Source organism: Polypterus senegalus, chromosome 14 (genome assembly GCF_016835505.1).
Source record: "Polypterus senegalus isolate Bchr_013 chromosome 14, ASM1683550v1, whole genome shotgun sequence".
NCBI classification, from domain to species: domain Eukaryota; kingdom Metazoa; phylum Chordata; class Cladistia; order Polypteriformes; family Polypteridae; genus Polypterus; species Polypterus senegalus.
The window spans coordinates 79183697-79201616 of record NC_053167.1 but is presented as its reverse complement, the minus strand read 5'-3'; positions in this window follow the sequence as shown (position 1 = coordinate 79201616).

Sequence of the window (17920 nt, the reverse complement as noted above, 5' to 3'; positions counted from 1 at the left end):
AGAAACACAAAAGGCATAACATTAAAATCTTAGAATTGCCTTTTAGTTTGCTCTAACACTAAAGAGAAAACTTTGGAGAAAGTAAACAAATCCAATGCCCTGGTGACATAAACTGTGTGCTCCCATTATATATAATGAGATAGTGATGACTTCCATTTCACATGATCAACAACTGATGTAGAAACAGCAAACAATATTACCTCAGCCATGCAAAGATCAACACCAAATGGAAATGACCCTTCCACTACAGTGAACAAAATGGCATCACCAGAATAATGCAGAATAACAGAAAAGTAAATCGAAGGACAGCAGACCTACACATGAATGAAATCACTGAATAACTTATTGGATTAATTCAGGTGTTTTCAATGAGCCATCCCATAAAGACAGACTATACTAGTGCATATTAGGTTCAGTCACCTAGTGTATCACATTTAGTCTCGCCAAGGTCTCTCTTTCTCTATTAAGGGCCTAGCTAATCAATCCAAAAGAAAAGGCCATTATTTATTTAAAAAAAAAAGACAAAGACCTGATTATTCAATATGTCATCGTTATGTTTAAGCCCAGCTTTCAACCCTGGCTTAAGTATTGTTTATTTCTTTTCTGACCTTTTTGTTGCATTTACATATTTTTAGGTGCAAATCATGTTTTGGATTCTCTTGTTACATTTTGAATATTGTTGTGTTTATTACTAGCAGCAGCTATCAAATTTCTACAAAAAGTGTTTCTTAATGTGTATCCTCACAGAAACAAATTCATTTAATTTATTTCACAGCTCCAAAACTGAGAAAAGGCATTGACCTTAAAATTCACTGAAATAAAAATGAAATCCCAAGATACCCAATGGGGTTAAAATGTTGCGTTCCGATTTTATGTTACTTCCAGACAAAGTGGAAAACTGTATGTGTGCCAAAGTGTGTTGAGACTCGACCAAGGATGTAGAATTGTTTAAAGAATAAACACATACACACTTTGAGCTTTATATATTAGATTTTATACTGTAACAAAAAGCAGACACAAGAGTCATAAAAAGGTTTGGGGCAGCCACCCATATAATATTCCCTGGCTGCAAATGAGTAAATTGCTAGTACTGATTTGCTCAGAACGAAATCCAAAACAGAACTGATTAGGTTAGTCAAATATGGTGGCTTTAAAGGCCAGAAAAGGAAGTGAAGTCATCGAGGGTGGAAGTAGAAGGGTCATTTTCCATAGGTTCGGACCCGAACGTGACATCATCAAAAGGGCCGGAACAGGAAGTCTCTTCAGTCATGGGTTCTTCGCCGGAAGTAACGTCATCCAAGGGCCCGGAACTGGGAGTGACGTCTTTAGGGCCAGGTGGAATTTCCCGTTAACGGTCTGCAGAAAAGTGAGAAAAAAGGTCTGTGCACTCTGCCACCCCCTGGTCTGGCATGGAATTACTCTCATTTAGACCCTTTAGCTTCCTGCCTACAAAGTATAGAGAAAGTATACTAATCATGAAAAAAATTTGACCTCCACATTTTGATGAATCTTGACGCTTTAGAACTCCCAGAGTCCGAAAATACCATTATTTGGAATTATGTTTGTGTGTGTGTGTATAAACACGATATCTCAAAAATGCAAGTACATAGATGGATGAAATTTGGCATGTGGTTGTAACACCAGAATTGTAGATCTGTATTCACTTTTGGGCCAAATTCATTAACCGGAACTGGTACTTTACCTGAACACATACTCGATTTTTTTTTTTTATTCATGCAGCAGCAGAGTCGGATTTATTCAAGTTTACTTTTATAATAATTGTTCAATATATTATTCATTTCATTTGATTTGTTGTTGATGGTTCTTTAATGTACATAATATAATCCTTGTCTTGTGGTTTACTATTCAAATATCCATCCCCATATCTGAGTGCACGAGAAAGTCGAGGGAAGACTACTCCCGATTTTTGAAAATAAAAGGCACTGATCGAGAGACTGACAATGTCAACATACAAGACCAGCATATTGTTGCTGACCAATCACTTTTGTTTTAAAAATGTCGTTTAACAACGAAGCGATACAAACCTTGTAAAATTCCTGAGTTGGCAACGTCTGTACTGAACTACAGGTAGGTTGGTGAAGACAGTCTGCCAAATGATGAAAGCTAAAGTAAATCGAAGGACAGCAGACCTAAACATGCTAATGTGTTTTTGTATTTATTCTATATTTATTATTTTTATCTTTTTTAGTTCATATTCACAGCTCAAAATACCTGATATTGTGAAAATAATCCAGTAGCAGAATTATGTTTCAAAATATCTGTCCCCATTTTTTCAATGTTGCTCTCTCTCGAATCAGATAGTTGAAATATCCTGTTCTTTTTGTTTTTAACATCATCCATATCAGACATATTGCATTCCAGGGATTTTTCCTGCCTTGCATCCAAAACTGCTTGGGTAGGCTCCAGGTTCCTGTGATCCTTCTCTGGATAAACAGGTTTAGACAATGTATATATGTTCTTAATCTCAGATGCTGTCTCTGTCATTTTGTGCCCTTCCATACACCTATCACCTACTCTTGCTCTGCTCATTAAGGGTTTACTGTTCTTATAGTGGGCTGTTCAAGTTTCACTTCCCCTATCCTTCACACTACATGCTTGTTTTTCTTTGTTTCCCTCAAAACAGCTAAGTGGGGTCTGCACACTCATTCAAACCTAAAAGCCTTGTTCTTCCTTAACCCCCGTGATTTTCATGGTCACACCTGTCAGAACACAGTAGAATCTCTTTTCTTATTTTTAACATCTTTCCAGGCCTGCAGGTGCAAAATTTTGTCCATAAATTGTGTGTGCCTGAGATGGAATCAGAGAACAATAAGGCTGGTAGAAAATAACAAAGCCCAGTGTTTGAGATTTTTGAATGAAATATTGAAGGCATTCATTATAAGCACATTGTCATTGGAGCAGGATATGTGGTGTGCTGTAGACATTTAGAGTAAAAAACACTCACACTTCAAAATTCACCTAGTTCATTACAAATTGGCCCATTTGGGGCAATAAAAGGAAAAGAAAAAAGTGCCAACAGTTAGCACAAATTTGTTTAGCACAAATAACATAGAAAATATTTTTAAAATTATAAAATTGTGTAAAATTGTTTATATTCAGTACCTGATTTTGATTATGCTTTTTATCAGACAAAACCAAAACCAAATAGTCAACTGTGTCATGTAGCATAGTAAGAGTCCACTAATATTAAACTCATATCCAAGCCTGTTAAGTGTACAGTTCTGTCTTATTGTGACACAAAAACTAAATTCCATAGTACTGTAGCTCTTTAACCAAACTATAATTACTAAAACTAAAACTGAATCTAAAATATATAAAACTAAAATTAAAATGTCTTTGTAAAATAAAAACTAAACTAAAACTAAAAATACACAATTAAGGAAAACTAAACCTAAACTAAATTTCCAAGTAAGGTCAGAAAAAATATAGAAATAAAAACTAATATAAAAAGGCAAAACTATAATAACCTTGTCTCCAACTGCATTTGTAAAAGATGTCATAAAAACTCAAAAAAATTGACTCCCTCCTTTTGTTTCCCTTTTCTATTTATCCTAGGAGATGCAGGCAATGACTCAAATAACTTCCAGTGCAACTACCAGCGGCTGTACTGATCCAAGTTGCACGTGCCCCATTAACAGTCTGTCCCACTGCTAGCCACACTGTATCAGTCCGTGTTTCTACCTGCACTACCTTCATTAGCAGAGAAGCACCACATTTCACCTGCACCTGCTATTTAAAAAAAACAGCCCTGTTTCCAGAACGATACTAAGAGTTGTTTGGTGATCATCATCTTTGTAAGTATTCTGACTGTTTGCTTTTTTACTCTATTTCTGCTCTTTTTTCTGGATTTGTTCATTGGATCTGGAATTGTTTTTTTTTTCTGTGAGTTGCTGCTTTAGGCATACCTTTGTTTGCCTTTAATTTTTATATTTTGTTATTAAAACAATCTTATTAAAGATTTTCAAATTTCTTTGTTGGAATCTTTTAGGAACAGAGATTTTTATGGTTTCCTCTCCTTTAAAGACTATTCCTTGAATGTTATTAAATGTTGTGTTGATTCTGAACTTTGCGGTGGGCTGGCATTGGTTCGAGCCCAGGGTTTGTTTCCTGCCTTGTGCCCTGTGTTGGCTGGCATTGGCTCGAGCAGAACCCCGTGACCCTGTAGTTAGGATATAGCGGATTGGATAATAGATGGATGGATGATTCTGAACTTCCACTTTTGTGTATTTTACAGTTTGGAGGAAAGGCCCATTTTGATCAAAAGGCCTAGGTATAGCCTGGAGCTAGATTTTGGAGGCAAGGCCTCATTTTGACATTTTTGAGTTCGGGGTCTGCAGGTGGGAAAACCCATGGTTCCATTTTGGAGGTTTTAAGGCTCATCTGACAATTTGGTATGTGTTATTGTTTTTTGAAACTCAGAGTGGTCACAATAATGTTGAGATTTATAAAAAAAATAAGATCACCAATTGATTACCCAATTCATAAAATAAATACATATATAAAGCTGTAGCCAAAGGGGCATGGAGACAAAAAATACTGCATTTGATTTTCTTCTTTAATTCTTCAACAAAAACATTCTCTGTTTCCTTCATTGCGGAGTGCAAAATTCTGACAGGGCAGCAATGGAAACGTTTAAAGAAAATTGCATTTGTGATATAACTTACACAAACATGAGCACTCACATAGCTATGATGCCCAAAGTATAGCAATAGTGTTAGTGTGATGGCAACATTGTGTGAACCTTAAAACACACAAAAATAAAACTCAAACCAGGAAAAAGGCAAAAATGGAACATTGCTAATATTTTTGGGCACTTCTGGCATCTGTTCAATTTATTTTTGGACATTTTGGAACATCTTTTGAATATTTATTTTGTCATTTTGCTGGTGACGTCAGTACAGCACCAATTTAGACAGTTGTTTGTTGCCATTTTCTGATGCTTTCTGATGTCTATAGCCATGTTATTTATTGATGCTATTATTGTTGGCAGTCAAATGATGCAGAGATCATGTGGGGCACTGTGCCATCACAAGACGGTGGTGTCCAACAGTTTGTTATCCACGCATTGAATAAATTGTGAAAATAAACAGCAGTGATAGTTAGGAACAAATATTCCAAGTTAGCATGACAACCTTTTACTTTGTTTAATTTGACTTTTGTTTAGTGTTTTGTGTTCTGATGATTGGTTTTGATTTGCTTTTTATATTTTATGACCTCAGCCTGTTTTCTGACAATGTTTTTGCCTGCTTTTTGGATTTTTCCAATTTCTGGTCATCCCTTTTGGTCTTTTTACTGTATAAACAATTTTAACACCCAGTTGTACCTGTGTTCATAACAGATAAAGCAAAACATGGTGTAAAAACAGCATGAAAGTGTGTTCAAACACCATCAGCTCCTTCCTCAGTCTATTGGAGTGCTCCCTCTGTTATCATTTTGCATACAACAAAACACAACACTATGGTCTGTGCCCCTTCCTGTGAACCTTCAGCTGTGGCATTGTCTATCCCAATGCAGGAAACTAAACTACCTGCAGAAAACTCACAGAGGGACTGGGCTAGCTCACACTGTTGTGAAGCACTATGTTACATGATCCACTAATGTGCTGCTCACTTTAATAGTATATAGTATGTTTTAAGGGTGTACTCAGACTTGCAATTTATACCATGCCCGAGTATGTTTGTCCACATGTAATCTCCAAAAGTCTACTTCATTTGACTAGTGTGATCGCTCCATACTGTGCCCTGACCTGCTTGGAAAAGGTAGGCTCGGTCACAGTTCAATAGTATTCGGAAACACTACAATCGCTAAACATGCTCGATTACGGAACACAGACATGACGTCAATGATGCAACGTCATTTCATTTAATACCATTCATTTGTTACCATTTGAGTTAAAAACAGGGTTTTTGCTTTCACCTTACAGATGGATGAGAATTGTACTCGGCACACAAGCTGCAAATACATCCATTAACATCATTTGTCTTCGTAAAAATCTTCTCGCACATGCAGCACGATTAACAGCAAAACTCTGCACTACACACTCAATAAATCCGTAAGAGGGTAGAGCGTTATCCAACCCTACATGACTCCAAAAAAAACACAAAATAAGGAAAATCATTTTGACATGCATACTGTCGCTCCATGTTCTGATCTTGTTTTGGCTTTACACAAAGTCTCATGGTGATGATGAAAGCGTGTCCGAAACGTGCCTAGTGTGAATTCACTCTAAATATATGAATTCTGAAGGGTGACTTAGTTTCACAACATTTCACAGATTCCACATCCTGTGTTTGAAACTGTACGCCTGGTTGCTGTACATATGGAGGATGCAGAGTTTACATGTGCTCACCGTGTATTTGTGGGATTTTCTCAGGGTACTCCAGTTTTCCTCTAACATCCCTAAGATTTTCATGTGAGGTTAACTGGTGACTCTAAATTGGCACCATGTGTTTGAGTAGGTCTTATGATGCACTGGTTCCTTGTCCATGCTTGGTTTCTGGCTTGGGTTCAGCACTATTAGGAAAGGCCCAAGCCCCAGCTCCAGGAGCCATTAATGTGGAACAAACAGTTTTAGAGAATGATAATATATATGAATTTTCATTAAATTCTTCATTTTCTAATTTGTTTATAATTTGTTCACTTAAGGAAAGGATCTCTTCATATGGTATTCCATTTTTCTGTTACCCACCCAATTAATCCTGTCTAGAGTTGTGGGGACTGGGGCCTATTCCAGCAGCATCACGTCCAAGGCAAGAACTAATTCCGAATTCATATGGCATAGATACATATATACTGTACACACATATATACACTGTCTCAAATTTTAAACTTAAAATACAAGCTTAAGGTGTTTGAAAACATTAAATTAGTTAAAAAATAATTTTCTGGGAGGTAACATGTTAATGTAGTGGTTAGATCCACCACCCCATTTCCCCAAAGTCCTGGGCTCTAAGCCATATATAACTAGTTATGTTAAATTTCATACTTTCTCTTTATTCACCTGAACTTCAGTTTTGTCCAATATCACACAAACATGGAGGATACACTGACTTTAAACTGTGTGACCTACAATATAGACTGCTGACCAATCCAGAATTGTTTCTTACTTTGCTTTTGAATTGGCTCCACACCCCCAGAACTACAGATTGAAATAAGACACAAAATGCATATAATTTTGAAATGTCTATAGTACATACTGTAAGAGAAAGACAAAACTGCAATAAAGATTTACAAATGAATGATTGTAAGGAAAGAAAAAAACACAACAATTATAGAAAATCTTCAAAGATGCGAGTTTCTAACAGAACTGGCTCAAGGTGGCAGATATTCTGGTTTTAAGTCCTTCTGGCAGATGGAGTCGGGTCCAGGTGGTCTACAGCAGGAGAAAGAGAAAAGGCATTAGCACACAGTGCCAACCCCTGGAGCAGTGGAGAATCAGCATCACTATGCACATGCGCATTATAATATATAACAAATAGTTTACTCTGCTTTAACTTTAAATATGTAGTAAAGAAATTCATTTAATAATTAGTGTAACAATGACACTGTAAACAGTACTATTTGTAAAGCATTAACTAGCATATGGTTCATCAATATTGATGACATTTTGAATGAAATACCTGTCGCTTATATTTGCTAAAACTATTCCTGAACTTCTAAACTACAATTACTGTAAATATCTTAAGAAAAAAACATTTTTTTGTCTAAATTTTGCTTTGTAGATTTTACATATACAATTTGTCTTTGAATTTAAAAAGTTCAGCTAAAGTCATTTGTACTTTTATGCAATTTTTTAAGTATTAAATCTTATTTTAACTGAGAACGTAGTATTTTTGTAACTAATTCTTCTGGCCAGTGGCGTAGCTTGCAGAGGGGGCGGTATATTTTTGGGGGCGGCATTATTGGCCACAAGGCTCAGTACAATTCGTGTGTACGCAGCAGGGTTCGGAAAAATATCACTCATGTATGAAAAAAGTCCAATTCTCTGGTTTTTAACCAAAAATGCTTGAAAAATAATGTTCAGACTGTCCTTCTGCATCAGACACAGCAGTTGAAATGTATGAGGCAATGACAAAAATAAACATAAACGTTACACCGATAATTTCTAGGAAGATACACAACTAATTTACAATTCATAATTTCGTTTCGTTATTATTCCGAATGCGTTCTTGCTCTGCGCAGAAGACATCCCCACCTATTACTTTGGTTCTGGTTTTCGTAGCATAATTATATTAAACTAATAATTAGAACACGGCTTATCAGTGCGTCTATACTATATTCTTGTCTAGTTGATGCTTAAAAATGTATATAAAAAATTATTGCTGTTTCTTTATATATGAATAAACCTATGCAAAACGTATCTTAATTTTTCTCTATACGTCATTTTAATTTTCTATTTAAATAGTTTAACATATTCAGATATGTTGGAGAGCAGCAAATTGAAGCCCCGCCGCACACCCAAGCGGCACGCACTTGAGCTTCGCCACTGCTTCTGGCCAAAACCACATTTAAAAATATTCATCCATCACTCAGTCTTCTGCTCTCTCAGTCAATTTGGGGCTTGTTCTAGAAGAAAAATACAAGAAAATTTTCACAACAAGAGATCTGTGTAGCACTTCTGCACAGCAAATAACACTGCTGCCTTACAGCTCCATGGATCTGGATTCCATTTTTCCCAGCTGTTGTGTGTGTAGAGTTTTCACATTCTCCCTCTGTTTGTGCAAGTTTATGTTGAGTTTTCTGATTTGAAGTTTACTGTCCACTTCATGTTGCCTTGTGTGCAAATGTCCTGTGACAAACTGATATTCCATCCAATTTCAGCTCCTGCGTTATGCCTGAAGATGCTGAGATAGACTTGGGACCTTGAATGAGATTAAACATGTTTATGAACATTATGTTCTGCTAGAACTCATTCAGTCAATCAGCATTTTCAGTTAGCTAATATATAAGTTGTCCAAATATTTTTTTCAAAACTGTCTGAAGCACTGCAGGTGAATCTGCTTCAACTTTATGCTTCTGTAGATTTATTTCAGATTCCTGCAACTCAATAATGTAGAATGTATGTTAATTTAATTAATTTAAAATATTCTTTTTCAATGGAAATCTACCTGCTTTTTTATGTCAAACATTTTGAAATTTTAAACTGGCTAATAGGAATCAATCAAATGGAATACATGAAGGGGAAATCCTCTGAGTTGTGTAATGCTAGCAAATGCTCTTGACCAGCAACAGATATTGGCTTAACATTTAGATGAGATAAAATCCATCCATCCATTATTCAACCCACTATATCCTAACTACAGGGTCACGGGGGTCTGCAGGAGCCAAACCCGACCAACACAGGGCGCAAGGCATGAAACAAACTCTGGGCAGGGCGGTAGCCTACCACAGGGCGCGCACACACAAACACACGGGACAATTTAGGACCACCAATGCATCTAACCTGCATGTCTTTGGACTGTGGGATTAAACCTGAGCACCCGGAGGAAACTTATGCAAACACGGGGAGAACATGCAAACTCCCCGCTGGGAGGACCCGAGAATGAACCCAGGTCTCTAACTGTGAGGCAGCAGCGCTACAACTGAACCACCGTGCCTCCCATGAGATAAAATAAATACATAAAAAGGGAAATTATTTATATTCCAGAAAATATATGGATGGACAGCACAAGAACAATTTTTCCCGTACAATAGAAACCCTCATAATGAAAACCAAACAGCATAAAAAAAACAAAGCCACTTTTTTATTCATATAATCCAGAATTACCATACAAAGAAAGGAACTTTACAAATTAAAACTGCAAGACATACACCCTTGGTGCTTTGCCAGAAATGAGTACATACTCTGCCAGATTATTGAAGAGACTGCACATCAGGCAAATATTAAAATATGGAATATGAAATTCCATATGAGATCCTTTGCCAGCATTTGGCTGTGCGCTCAGCGACAGGGCGTTCTGAGCAGAAATGGAATACACACCCTGATTAAACACAGTGGTGTTATTTACTGACACTCCGTTTTGTTCTTGGATCTCTTCAGTTCAAAACTGGCCATGTTTGACTTAGAATTTAATTTTATTCTCCACTGTTCATTTAATAACAGGAGATATTTTTAAAGTTTTTACTTTCAAGAAAATATCTTAATGTTCCATAAGTATTTAATATCATGATATCAGTTCATTTATCTTCTAATCAGTTTTGCCAATTCACAAGGCACTGGTGCTCATCCTGGTGGTATGAGGTTTAAATCAGGATTCAAAGCTGGATGAGGTACCAGTCCATCGCAAGCCACACTAGCACACACACTGACACTTATTTATAAGGGGCCAATTCCCTTTCACTAATAAATATAACATGCACAATTGCTATAGGAAAACCAAACTACCCAGTATAAAAAATCACACAGACACAGGTGGAATGTGCAGACTTCACAATGACAGTGATCAGACGCAGAAGCCGAAGCCACAACTCTCCAGCTGTGTGGCAGTTACATTGACCACTGCACCCACCATGTCATCTTAAATGCACATTATGCAACTCAAGTCTTCTACATTAGTACATGCTCAGAACTTTTACACATATTTACAACCATAATGCATTAAAAATAAGTATATAAATCAAACATATGTATATATACATTACCCAGACTCAAACACTATCATAAAAACAGATTTTTGTTTGGTTTTGTCTCAAGCCTAATATTATGCAAAGAAAAACAGTCAAACTCACATTCACAACTCGAAGTATATTAAGGATGACAAAACCCTTAAACATTAGAGAAACGAATAGCACTTAGCTAAGACTTTAATGGTAATGGCTGGGAAAAAGAGATTTGAAAGCACCACCTGAACATCACTAAATATTGTAAGAGAATCTGCTTCAACAGAAACAAGATTGTCTATTGTCAAGATTTCAGTTGTGCTTGTGTGGCTCTATATTCAGAAAAAGGTCAAAATGTCAAATGACTCAATGGCCTCCAACAAGACAGCACTTAGATGTTAAACCATGAAATATACAACAGGTAGCAACAACAGTGTATCCATCCATCCATCCATCCATCCATTTCCTAACCCGTTGAATCCGAATACAGGGTCACGGGGGTCTGCTGGAGCCAATCCCAGCCAACACAGGGCACAAGGCAGGAACCAATCCTGGGCAGGGTGCCAACCCACCGCAGGACACACACAAACACACCCACACACCAAGCACACACTAGGGCCAATTTAGAATCGCCAATCCACCTAACCTGCATGTCTTTGGATTGTGGGAGGAAACCGAGCGCCGGAGGAAACCCACGCAGACACGGGGAGAACATGCAAACTCCACGCAGGGAGGACCCGGGAAGCAAACCCGGGTCTCCTAACTGCGAGGCAGCAGCGCTACCACTGCGCCACCGTGCCGCCCACAGTGTATCCTCTAACTGAAATATTATTTACATTTACACCATAGCTGATACAATCAATACTCCCTGTTTTCCACTGTAACCAGAATTTTGTGACTTACAACAGTTTTCTAATTTCTCTCTGAATGCGTAAATTTCACATAAGTCTGCATAAACATTTAAAACTTAAACACACAGCATTCCCTAAACTCACAATAAAACAGAATGGACACCAATGATTAAAAAACATTATGAGATATGGCCAGTTGACAAAGTAGATGAGGAAAATAAAAACTCCAGTTAACAACATTCATGAAAAAACAAAACTTCTGGGGGTACACAGTCAGTTATGTCATACGTTCACAGTTGTAAAGAGCTAGGCCAAATGGCCACCCTCTGCTGGCAGAAGACCAATTTGACTTAAAAGCTAAAATTATTGTAAACATACAAAGAAACAAAGATTACATTATTAAAAATTAAAATTAATCTAAAATCTCTCTAATATTCTGTAATAGCAATTACATTACTTGGGAATACTGTATGTAGGAAACATGAATCTTATATATAAATGTCTACACGTGGAAGTGTGTGTGTCTATCTGTCCTGGAAGTGAGAGGTCGGGGTAAGGGCTCCACCTCCAAGGATACACAAGCGAGGCCAGCATGTCGGCAAAGCGAAACCTCCAAAGAAAGAGTCACTCGCTTAGCCACTAATACAGATGTGAGGCGAGAACATCAGCACAACAGTATCCCTTTTAATTTTCTTCGCACCGCTAATACACAAGCGAGGCGAGCATTTCGGCAAAAGAAAACCTCCAAATAAAGACAGTCGCTTAGCCGTTAATGCACAAACGATGTGAGCACGTCAGCAACACAAAACCTCCTAGGAGAGAGATGCCCAGAGTAGTTCCTTTCAATTACCTGACATCTCTACATTTCATTTTTTATTTCTTATGATTTTAATAGTTTCTAGGGCCCTGTGCTTTTTACAGCATAGGCCTATACAGCTAGTATTTTATAAATAGCTATGCCTTTCCATCAATATTTCTGCATGAAGCTTATTTATTTGTGCATTTTTAGAGGTAAAGATATTTATATTGCAACTTTTCTTAAGGTAATCTAGTATCTTTTTCTTTGCTTTGGTTAACAGTCTGTGTCCTGACTTGACCAGCTCAGACAATGAAGTTTTATTTCAGAGAAGAGGGTTGAACCTCACGTGATATAGAGGGTGGGCACTACTCTTTTTAAATGAGAGAAAGGGTTGGATGGGGCCACGTAAGAAGTACAAAGTCACAAACCTTGTGAGAACATGTCATGTGTGGGCAACGAGTAACCAGTAGGAAATGTTGTCAAGAAATGTAGGTGACTGGGGGTCCAGGTAATGGTTGCTGTTGCGGCACAGTGTTTAGCAGCCTCATAGCTGCTGTTGACTTTAGCCTGGACATTGTTATAGTGAAAAGTCTGCACGTTTTTCCTGAGTGTTTATGTGGGCTGTTTTCTAGGAACTCTGTTTTTCTTCCCACATCCCAAACACATGTGAGCAGGGTCAATTGTTGGCCCGGGAATAGTGAGTGTGGGTGTGCCCCCAATGGACTTGCATTCCATCTTGTGTGTTGGCTCCTGCCTTTTTCCTAATTCTGTTGGCTGCTTTTGACTCTGAAGTTAGATTAAATTGGTTTTGTGATTATTCAGACTGGGATCCAGGAGAATAAAATATTCTTGGAGGACAGTCTGAGCAAAAATATAACACCTTCTTCACTCAGGCCAGACAAGGCAATATTTAGGTTATACCAGGGATAATAGAGGACAGAAAGCCAGCTAGCAATAATGGCTACTTGTACCTGGCTGGGATCTAAAACAGAAAGTACCAGCAACTGGATGTTGAGCCAAGGATAATTTAGGCAAACATTAATCATGGAAATTAATTTATTTTGACTCAGTTTTACATATTAAGAGTTTTGAGCATATTTAAACACATAAAAGAGTTAAATATTAATTACAATTACATTTATTTGGCAAGAGCCTCAAAATTACCCCAGAATAGAATTTAAATGGTGAATTGGTAGAATTTTTGGGAAAAAGTTCTTTAGTAATAATGAAGTAAATTTACAGTGTTAATGGTGAGAGGGTTTTTATGTTTTCTTTATTTGAAGGCTGTGGTGAGCAATCAGAGTAGCTCCAGCATTTAACAGAGAAATGGCCCCTCTATACAGACTAGCCAGCAAAGGACAGGAAATATTTACACCATCATATTGTACCAGTTCTCTTTCTGCTCCCTGTCCTGCATAAAGCATATCTAACTGGCAGTTTTAATAGCATCCTTCCATCATGGGATCTTCACAACATAACAAAGAAAAAGGCTCACTGGGCAATGAAGCCTAGCCAAGCAGCAAGGAGCTTAAAGCTGCCACCAGCACTGGGCACAACACCAGTCTGTCTCAGCACAGAACTATGTACTTGTTCAAATAAAGTATGACATTCGAACACAGCAAGGTTATCTGACCTAAGAATAGAAAAAAACGCATGTGTTATTCTTTATAACATTTTACAAACATACGGTCACAGGATTACAGCCCTTCAGAGTTTACGGCAGTCCGCATTCCACATACCTCCTGGGAAGCAAGAATTATTTAATTAGTCACATAATCCTTCTGTTCTCCCTGTTAAGAACAAAAAAACACATGCTTTGGATAGTCCAACTATTTGCACAGCCAGGCTCTATTTTCTTGTATGTTTTTAAAATTTAAGAATGAATTACACAGTTATTAAAAGTTCCGGAATGATATCCACTGGGAAAGATTAAGGTGGACATTGTTCTTCACTGCAAATATCTAGTCTGCAAAAAGATTAACCATAAACAGACTAACGTGGACTCAACTTCTATATCTCTCTTTATTTATTACTCCATTTCAATGAGGCACTTTTATATTTATACAGTACATATATATATATATATATACTTTATATATATATATATATATATATATATATATATACTTTGTATATATATATATATATATATATATATATATATATATATATATATATATATATATATATATATATATATATATATATATATGTGTGTGTGCAAGTAAAATTCAAGGCTAATACTAAAAGTGCCAAAGAACTGGCTGAAATGTGGCTATCCAATAAAAACGCTATTAACAGACATTTGGACATGAACCCACCATATGCAACCTTGAAAAGAACATACACATAATAAATAAGACTTTATGACCAACACCTTCTGAACCCCACCTCATCAATCATCCCCCCATATATATATATTTATATATTGGCTAGGTTACCAGGATCTGCCCAAGAAATTTCCTAACTCAATGGGTCTCTGTTAATTGGATCTATCAGACAGACCATGTAGCTAACTAACTAATTTTTTGTATACAGTATGTGGGCTAATATTATTTGGTCACTAGAGCTGCTTACTTTTCAACATGCACCTACAATTGCCCCTGAGTAAAACATTCTTGTCGTAGAGAAATTTATACTTTTTCTACCGACTGACCTTGGCTTTTGTTGGTCATTGCAAAGCATAGTTTTACAGGAAACTGAATATTTTTTAACTGAAATCAGTAGGAGTAATGTGAATGTGGGGTATCTATTATATGATTATTAGATGTTTATGATTTTCATTTGTTTATGTCTTTTACTTAAGCATTTCTTTTCTCATTATTCAGTTTTTTATTGTAATTTGTTTTTTAGATTTTATTAATATGGATTTACTCTGAAAGCCATAGCAATACAATATATTTTTAAAGCTGAACTGTGTTTTACTTTAACTTATTCCAAACAGCACTGACATTTACAGGCTGAATATTTACATGGCCCATTTAATGAACTGAACATTTTCGTGGGTAGAAGAAAGGAGACACAGAAGTCTCAAATGTAGACAACCAATGCAATAACATTTTATGAAGGGGTGAAACTCAAAACAGAAGAGAAGTACATACTGTACAGTACAGAAAGGTAAAAGAAATAATATTCTAAACCATATACAATGTCCACCCCCACTCTGTTTTGGCCATGGGGGGCCCTTAAGCAAGCTGTGTTAGTGTATAAGATAGCCAAAGATAGATGTTGCCCCTGACTTAATTTGGACCCCAGGATGTCACTTCACCCTCTACTTCTCTCTCCCTCCCTTTTTGCTTCTAGCAAAGCAACACCTAAGTTCACAGCCACAATATGTGGCACTTGTACTAGAGCTTTGGAGTGATTACTAACCATGACTTCCTTAAGTTTCACCAAACTTTTTTCTTTCCAGTTCGTAGCTCACTCTAAATACCAGACTTTGTCACGTATCTACTGTATATCCAGGAAACCTCCATTTCTTGACTCATCTGTCTGCATTATTGGTCAGCGCCGTTCTTTGCATACACTACCCATCACTTCTGCTTGTGGACTTCCTTTGCATAAACTGGTATGCCCTGTCTTAGTGCTACACCAAGCATTTATAAGAACATGTTAGGACAGACTACTCACTACAGCTTTATCATCATCAAATTAAAAATATTATTGAGAAACATCATCAAATTTCAATCAAATTAGTCAAAGCATTTTTAGATATTAGGATATTTTTATTACAATGGTTGTTTTTACCCTTAAATATTGATGTATCGAAATGTAATTTCTTAGTGGGTAGATACTGCCCTAAATGTTCAATCTTGCCAAATTTCAGTATTAATTTAAAATGGAAATAATGTTTTTGCAGATGAGTGAGTGAGACAACTTTGCTTTTTATATACAGTATATAGATATGCATAGAGGACAGCTATGAGAGGTTACATTGAAGATGAGCTCCTCTTTCTTAGGGTTAACCCTCAGTAAAAATCTGTCAGATGTCAGTAGCCCGTAAGTCCAATGCTGCGCTAATAATTAACATCATTCTGGACAAAAATTTTTAAATGCCTATTGGACAGCCTTGGTGTCACAATCCCTCCTAATCCATCAACAGCTGTGTTTGGTGGACTCCCAGATGGGCTTTAAGTGGAGAAGGACAAACAAACTGTAATTGCCTTTACTTCACTATTAGTACATAGACTTATCTTGCTCAACTGAAAGAATCCTAACCCACCTCTTTTTAAATCAATGGGTAACTGATGTTATATACTATTTGAAATTGGGAATAAAATCAGATTCTCACTTAGAAAAATCTGTTCAAACCTTTTTTTAAAACATGGCAGGATCTATTCAATAACATTCTAGAATAAGCATTTATATTGGGGAGAAGGACTCCTTTCCCTCTTTACTACTCTCAAAGTTTCATTCTGGCTGTTGGCCTTCCTCTCTTTCTCATGGGTGGGGGTTGAACTGAATTTAGTTTTGTTAAGTTTGACTTGATTGTATGGAACATTATATGCTTTTAATAAATTCAATAAAAAAAATAAAATAAATAAATAAGCAAAAATGGCATGGACAAAAATATTGGAACACTTAATCTAGTATTTTGTAGCACTTTTGAAAACAATAACTGCTATCAAGCACTTTCTGCAGCTCTGATAGATTTCTACATGTCACAACTGGTTGGGTGTCCCACTCTTTTTCAGCTTTCCCAGGTTTAATGGCTACTTTCTCTCAACTGTGACTTTCATCTGCCTCCACAGATGTTCAATGCGATTCAGATCACAACTCCTAGTAGGCCAGCTCAGAACGGTCCACTGTCTCCTCAAAACCTGGGCGATCTTTGAAGTGTGTTTTGAGGTGTTCTCCAGCTGGGGGACCCATGACCTGATACTGTGACACAGCTTTCTTATTCTAATTCTATTGGAATTCCACGTGAAAGACCAATACAAAGTGGTGTACACATGAGAATTGGAACAAAAATCATACATGATTCCAAACAATTTTTACAAATAAATAACTGAAAAGTGGGGTGTGTGTAATTATTCATCCCCCTGAGTCAATACTTTGTAGAACCACCTTTTGCTGCAATTACAGCTGCCAGTCTTTTAGGGTATGTCTCTACCAGCTTTGCACATCTAGAGACTGAAATCCTTGCCCATTCTTCTTTGCAAAACAGCTCCAGCTCAGTCAGATTAGATGGACAGCGTTTGTGAACAGCAGTTTTCAGATCTTGCCACAGATTCTCGATTGGATTTAGATCTGGACTTTGACTGGGCCATTCTAACACATGGATATGTTTTGTTTTAAACCATTCTCTTGTTGCCCTTGCTTTATGTTTAGGGTCGTTGTCCTGCTGGAAGGTGAACCTCCGCCCCAGTCTCAAGTCTTTTGCAGACTCCAAGAGGTTTTCTTCCAAGATTGCCCTGTATTTGGCTCCATCCATCTTCCCATCAACTCTGACCAGCTTCCCTGTCCCTGCTGAAGAGAAGCACCCCCAGAGCATGATGCTGCCCCCACCATAAAACATGGTTTTCTGTTAACAATGGCTTTCTTCTTGCCACTCTTCCATAAAGGCCAACACTGTGCAGTGCATGACTAATAGTTGTCCTATGGACAGATTCCCCCACCTGAGCTGTAGATCTCTGCAGCTCGTCCAGAG